A 7,244-nucleotide genomic window follows, 5' to 3' on the forward strand; every position below is an offset into this window, starting at 1 on the left:
CTTACACATGTTGAAATGTTTCCTAAACATAAAGTGTGATTATATTTGTTTGACATTTTCTCAGCAATATGTTTAACATATATACAAATGAGAAAAAAATTTAAGTCAATTCACATAAGTTATATCACTAATAAAATTTTTCTAGCATTTAGCATGTCTGGAGAGTATCATCTCCAACATACTTTGTCAACTGAAATGATAAATAAAGCTTAACCCATTGTAACAATGCTATGCTAACTAAACATTGTGACTCATTTGTTTATACTGCATTAAATTTACTCTCTTATAGTTGGGGAGCACTCCCCCGCCAAAGGTCCAGCTTTGATTGTAGACCTTGTTTGGATCATTCTACTCTCTACACTCAAATTTCCAATTGCTTTAATTAAATTTAAATTCTTTAAAATGCCCAGAAATATGTGTTTCTCTCAGATATCTCCTCTCATGTACAAAGTTGAGACAGGCTTTGCCTAGTCCTTGATTGACACAGAAGGAATGAGAAGAGTTTAGATTCATTGGCACCACCTGTTGGAATTTCTTTGTATGCTGTTTAGTCCTGTTGTGGTTTCTTTCCTAGGCTAGAACATTACTGGTTAATTGGCTATAATAGTACAAATATTTCATATCCAGGTTAGATACAGTTAGATGCAAACTTGATATCTAAATATTGAATGATCCATTGATACATATTAAGATATCTTAAAAGGGAGAGGGGCAAGAATTCTGCTTCTGTACCTTCTGCTGTGAACTGGAAGTTTGTGTCCCCTCAAAATTCATGTGTTAAAATCTAATCCCCAATGCAATGGTGTTAGGAGGTGGGACATTTGGGAGGTCATGAGGGTGGAGCCCTCATGAATGGGATTAATGTCCTTATAAAAGAGATCCCAGAGAGATCCCTCACCCCTTCTGCCTCATGAGGACACAGTGAAAACACGGCTGCCTATAAACCAGGAAGTGGGCTCTCACCAGACACCAAATCTGCCAGCACATTGATCTTGGACTTCCCAGCCTTCAGAACTCTGAGAAATAAATTTCTTTTATTAATAAGTCATTGTTAACAAAACAACAGTATTTTGTTATATTAATCCAGGTGACTTAAGACACCCTCCCAACGTAAACAACTATAACACTGGTTGAAATATATTACAAAACCATTTCTGACTTTAGATAACTGGCATCGAAGTACAGTGATCATTAAGAAAAGAAAAATATGAAAAGTTAATCCCACATTTGCTTTGGCATTCAGACTGCAAGCAGTTTTCTTATTATGGCATAGGGAAGTAGTACTCAAGCAAAACAAAATGAGAGTTTTGCTAACCTGAGAAGACAAAGATAAGAATTCTTGGCTGTTGATTCAGATGAAATTTTGTGTGTCAGGATACTTAGAAGGAGAAAGTGTACAGAGAGGAACCCTGAAGTCTGCACATTGGTTCTCTTGAGTCCTTAGCTGGGACTGAGCTGTACATGCACCAGGCAAGACTGTTGTCATGCATAGTGGAGTGTGGCTCCTGGAATGAGAGCTGCACAGAGTTACAGAGATCACACAGCTCAAATATATGGAAATTTCAGTTCAGCCAGAATAGAAAGAAATGACTGAGCAACTTAGATATTTAGTGTAGACCCAAGAAAGGTGATGTTTTGGGAATCAGGAGCATGCCCTAGAAAAGGGAACAAGCCCTAGGACAAAAGAAAAATCCAATCCAGGTCTGCTTTAACAAAGCATAATTCAATCCTGATAAGATCAAGAGGATGTTCCAGTAATTTAATGGCTGTCCAAAAATACTCAACACTCTTTAAAGGAAGACAGCCTACCTCACACACTCTATAACAAAATATACACAGTGTTCTGTATATAGAAAAAAAAAAGAATTAATCATGCAAATAAAAACCAGAAAAATTGACCAACAATCAAGAAAAACAAAAAGCCAAGCAACAGAAACAGACCCTGAAATGACCAAGATGTTGGAATTAGCAGACAGGATGTTAAAACTCTTACTGTAATACTATTCAAGAATTTAAAAGAAAATATTAACATAATGAGGGAACAAAAAGGAAGTATTATGAGAGGAATGGTAAGTATAAATAAGAACAAATGGAAGTGGTAGACTAGAATAGTATGATGTCTGAAAATGAAAAAGGTACTAGATAGGACTGAGTGGATTTTGGAAGTTCTAGTCTAGGATGGTAGCAAGAGGGGTCCTCTGGACCCCCTACCCAGAAAAACAAGCATAACTGATGAAAATTATTAGAAAAACCAAACCATTTAAAGCCTTGGGAAATTGTCCTAAGGCATATAGGAAATGAAAGGTTATCAAGAATATCTACTTAAACTCTATAGAACAGGGAGCGTATGTGGCATTTGAACTGCAACCCACACTTTTCTTCACTCTGCCCAGCTCAGCAAGATGGAAACTCCACTCCAGGTGGTTGCAGAACACAGGTCTTCATCTTCCTCTGGGTCCCTGTTGAGGGATATAGTATTGCTATGATCTGAATGTTTGTGTCCCCCTAAAATTCATATGTTAAAATCCTAATCCCCAAAGGTGATGGTAATAAGAGGTGAGACTTTTAGGAGGCACTTAAATCATGAGGGTGGACTCCACATGAATGGGATTAGAGCCGTTACAAAAGAGGTTCCAGAGGGATCCTTAACTCCCTTCCACTGTGTGAGGATACAATGAGAATTCTGCAGTCTGGAAGAGGGCCCTCACCTGATCATGTTGGAACCTGATCTCAAACTTCCAGCATCTAGAACATGAAAAATAAATTTCTGTTTTTATAAGCTATCCAGCCTGTGGTGTTTTGGTTAGCAGCCCAATGGACTAAGACAAGTATCTTCCTGGCATGGGCAGGCCACTAGTACTTCTCATTACTTCCACATATATGTTGCAGAGACTAAATTCCAGAGGAGCACAACTGCAAGGGGATCACTTCTTCCACCAACATCCCACTAACAAGGCAGAGGCTCAACCTCAAGCCTGGCATGCTGAGAATACTGAGACCCTCATGGCTTTCACCCCAGTTCATTTGTCGGGTGGGATCCAATGCCTGGAGAGGCTAGCCAAGAATACCAAAGGTTCCTCCACTCACCCAGCACCCTACTATTAATGCAAGACTGTGAGAGAAGTGAGCAACTATCCTTGCCCCAGATTCAGAGCCATGGCTCAGAAATTTTGCCCAGATGAAACAACAGACATAAAACAGAAAGCTTCAAAAATCTCCCCAAAGGAATTAAACTTCTGGGGAACAGAGTGTGAGAAAGTTCAAGCCAAACAATGCTCTCAGAAGCAGTGGTGGTTTTGGTACTAACCAATTAAGAGGAGGCTGGTAGCTTCACGAAAGGTACAAGCTAAACTATAGGCCAGTTAGTTTGCCAGTGAGAAGAAGTAAAAGAGACAATGAAGAAGAGCCCTCTTAGGGTCAGAACAAACCTCAAACACTGACCTCAAAAACTACCCCTGCGAAGGAGTCTGAATCTAATTGGATCAATCTGTGGAGCAATGTATTCACCCGAGCATTGCCGAAATCAAAAAGGCAATCATCTGGAATTTAGTAGAACATAACAGCTGGAAGCAATCAGGGAAAGAGAAAGTCAAAGAGAGCTTTGCTAAAACTACTCTCATCCCAGGGTGACTGTGCATGCCCCAAGGCTGCACTTTTTGAACAGCAACATCAGAAGCATACACTGCAGAGCAAATAGAATTCACTAACATAGCCCAGTCAGTCACTAACAAATATTAATTCTAATAGTTTTTAGTAGATTCGGCAGAAATTTTTGTATAAAAATAGGTCTTGTAACAAAGATAATTTTACTTGTTTGTACATAAACATAAAAAGTAAAAAAGCATGCAATTATCTCAATAGGAGGAGAAAAAATTGACAAAATGCAACATCCATTCATGGGAAAACTCTTAGCAATGTAGGAGTAGATGGAAAGTTCCACAATCTGATAAAGAAATCTATGAAAACCTATAATATACATCATAATTAATGCTAAAATTGAACTCATTTCCCCTAATTTTAGGAAAAAAGCTACTTCATATAACCAGAAAAAGATACCAATGGGAAAAGAAAAATTAGAACCATTTTTATTCACAGATGACCTTTTGGTTTATGTGAAAGTCCAATGGGATCAAAAATTTTTACTACAAGTACAATTTAGCAAGGTGATAGGATAGAAGATTAATATACAAATGTCAATTGTGTTACTATATACTATGAAAAAATAATTAGAAAATTAATTTTTAAATCCTATTCAAAAGAGCATCGAAAAGATTTTCCAGGAGCATAAGGTGGAGTGCATAGGCTCCACAAATTGTTTTATGCAGGTATGGCAAGATGCTACTGTCACTTAACCTGCAGTAGCAGGTGAAGTTTGAGAAGTAAGGAGATGGGAGGACCACCAGGGCACATCCAGCAGGGAGAACTTCCTTTTGGAGTAGTCTCTGTGGGCCATACACTTGGAGGGCTTTTTGAACCCCAGCTCCCAGCCTGACATCATTAAAACACTTCGATTGCCCAGAAGTAAAAAAGACTGGACATTACAAAGCCTGCGCCTTCTTTGAGTTTGAGTATGAAGATATTGCCAAGATAGTGACTGAAACAATGAACAACTACCATTTTGGCAAAGAATCTTGAAGTGTAAGTTTATGTCATCTGAAAAATTACCCAAAGAAATTTTTAAAGACTGGGATGTTCTATTTTCAAAGACATCATATACTACCAGTGGAATAGTAGAAGAAGAAGTGAGTACTTAAACAGAAGCTCAAAATGGAGAAGGAATTTAAAAACCAAGAAAAAATAGGAAAAAAAAGAGGTAAATTAGGAATAAATTGTGATCTTCCTTCGCTGGTCTTATGGAAAAAGACAAAAAAATATCTCAAGGACTGGTTATCAGAGCTCTATGAATTGCCAGGTTTTATCAAAGAAGATAAAGAGGTTTTAGGTATTCTGACCCTCTGAAGATGATTATGGATAGCCAGGGCCACACAACAGTTTGTACATCAACACTGATGGAGAAGTGAAAATTGCCAAGTGGATGAAACAGAAGGTGATGATGAAATAGTTTTCAAACAACCCATATCTGATATAAAAGAGGAAATGCCAGGGATATAATCACCTTACACATTCCGGAGCATGAAAGATGAAGAGAAGGCCACCAGTATACATTGATATGCATTCTGAATACATTATATATATTTCTTCTGAATATGTGATCATTTTGTTATTAGGACTGATTTCTTACATTTTGATATGTGCAATGAAATGAGACCATTGGCAAGATTCGGGGAATAGAAATATATCGTTGTTTTGAGTAAATAAGGGGAGTAGTAAGTAATTTTATCTTGCCCACCCTTGCTGAAATGCAAGGATGCATAACCGGCTCACAGTGGCTAGGCTCATGCTACCTCTTTGTTCTGTTGATCTCTTCTGGCTTCCTTTGCAGATTTCATAGCTATTCTTAGTTACTCCACTTAGATAGAAGCCTTATGTTAACTGTAGGCTTCTGTACTAAACTGCAGCCTCTGTTGTCACCACCAATCCTATTTGACATCTTTACATCACATGGTCTATTAAGCAGTGTACACTTAACCATGAATGGTACTTAAGAGTCCAATATCCGATGGTTAATTTAGAAGGATAAATTAAGCTGGAGAGTGAAGAAGCATTTCAGTACTACTACAGATTCATTTATTGTATATAATTCATTTTTACTATTATTTTTTTGATGAGCTAGCATGGATCAATAAATACCATTTTATAATTGTAGTTACTACTATTTTGTAATAGTTACATCAATGTGGAATTACATTCCAAGATTTAAGCACTGCCCAACAAATAAAATTTTTTCTACAATTTATTTGAATGCAAGTGGGACTAAGAAATCTTGAAATAAGATAGTAGGATTTTGCCTTCTCAATTAAAAAATATAGCATCGAAAATACAATACAGGAATACTTCATTTTATTGTGCTTCACTTTATTGAGGTTGCCATGTATCACGTTTAAAAAAATATATTTATTGATTTATTTGGTAGTGCTGGGTCTTAGTTGCAGCAGGTGGGCTCCTTAGTTGTGGCTTGCGAGCTTTTAGTTGCAGCATGCATGTGGGATCTAGTTCCCTGACCAGGGATCAAACCCGGGCCCCCTGCTTTGGGAGCACAGAGTCTTAACCACTGCACCACTAGGGAAGTCCCTGTACTATATTCTTTTACAAATTGAAGGTTTGTGGCAACCTATGTCAAGCAAGTATATTGGAGACATTTTTCCAACAGTTTTTTTTAAGTTAAGGTATGTACCTTTTTTTTTTTTTCAGACATACACTATAGCACATTGAATAGACTTTAGTATAGTGTAAACATAACCATTATATGCACTGGGAAACTAAAAAATTTGTGTGACTTGCTTTACTGCAATGTTTGCTGTTTATTTTTTTAAAACAAAATTCACCTTTTATTTAGGTTGAAATAAACTATACAAATTGATTTTCTTCACCAAAATAACAGCAATATTTTCTGTATTATTCCTAGATAAACTACAGAACACTTATTTTTGTAGGTTTTCTAGGTTTTGCTTGTAAATCAAGATGAGGCAGTAGATACAGTCATGGAAGAAGACAGAAGAAAATAGACAAATCAGCTGTCAGTATCCGTGGCCTCTGATCTTGCCTTGACCACGAAACAGAAGTGTCCAACATATACCTGCCAAGAACCTTATGAAGATGTAGGCTCAGTAAAAGACTGTAAACAGCAACAACAAGATGTGGAACAACAATGGCAGGCTCTTCCATTCAAACTTTAAATATAACTTGTTCCTTTAACTTTATTTGGTAAAGACAACATTTACACTGAAATCTTTGTTTGGCGAGTTCACGTTTCTCAAAAATATGGAACGCTTCACGAATTTCTGTGTCATCCTTGTGCAGGGGCCATGCTAATCTTCTCTGTATCATTCCAATTTTAGCATATGTGCTGCTGAAGCGAGCACAGTGTTTGCTGTCTTGCGATGGTCTGGAACCAAACCCGCAATATCTCCAAAGGTATGCCTGTTTTTAGGAATAAATTTGCAAAAAAGATGCATAATCTCTTTCATGAAAATAACAAGACACTGCTGAGAGAAATGAAGATTTAAATGAAGGAGCAGAAAAAAATCCATGTTCATAGATTGGAAAGTAATATTGTTCACATGTCTTTTGTCCTGACATTGATCTATAGATTCAATGAATTGCATGGTGTGACTTGTCAAGCG

The 7,244-nt window shown here is 37.2% G+C and overlaps 1 non-coding gene across 1 annotated transcript; it reads right to left on the bottom strand.

The window, feature by feature from the left end:
* Positions 1 to 6,876: 6,876 nt before the first annotated feature.
* LOC132423804 (U6 spliceosomal RNA) lies at positions 6,877 to 6,983 on the bottom strand. Its single transcript, XR_009519107.1, has one exon. It is a non-coding gene; the product is annotated as a U6 spliceosomal RNA (small nuclear RNA).
* Positions 6,984 to 7,244: the final 261 nt, after the last annotated feature.

This window comes from Delphinus delphis, chromosome 3 (assembly GCF_949987515.2).
Source record: "Delphinus delphis chromosome 3, mDelDel1.2, whole genome shotgun sequence".
Classification (NCBI taxonomy): domain Eukaryota; kingdom Metazoa; phylum Chordata; class Mammalia; order Artiodactyla; family Delphinidae; genus Delphinus; species Delphinus delphis.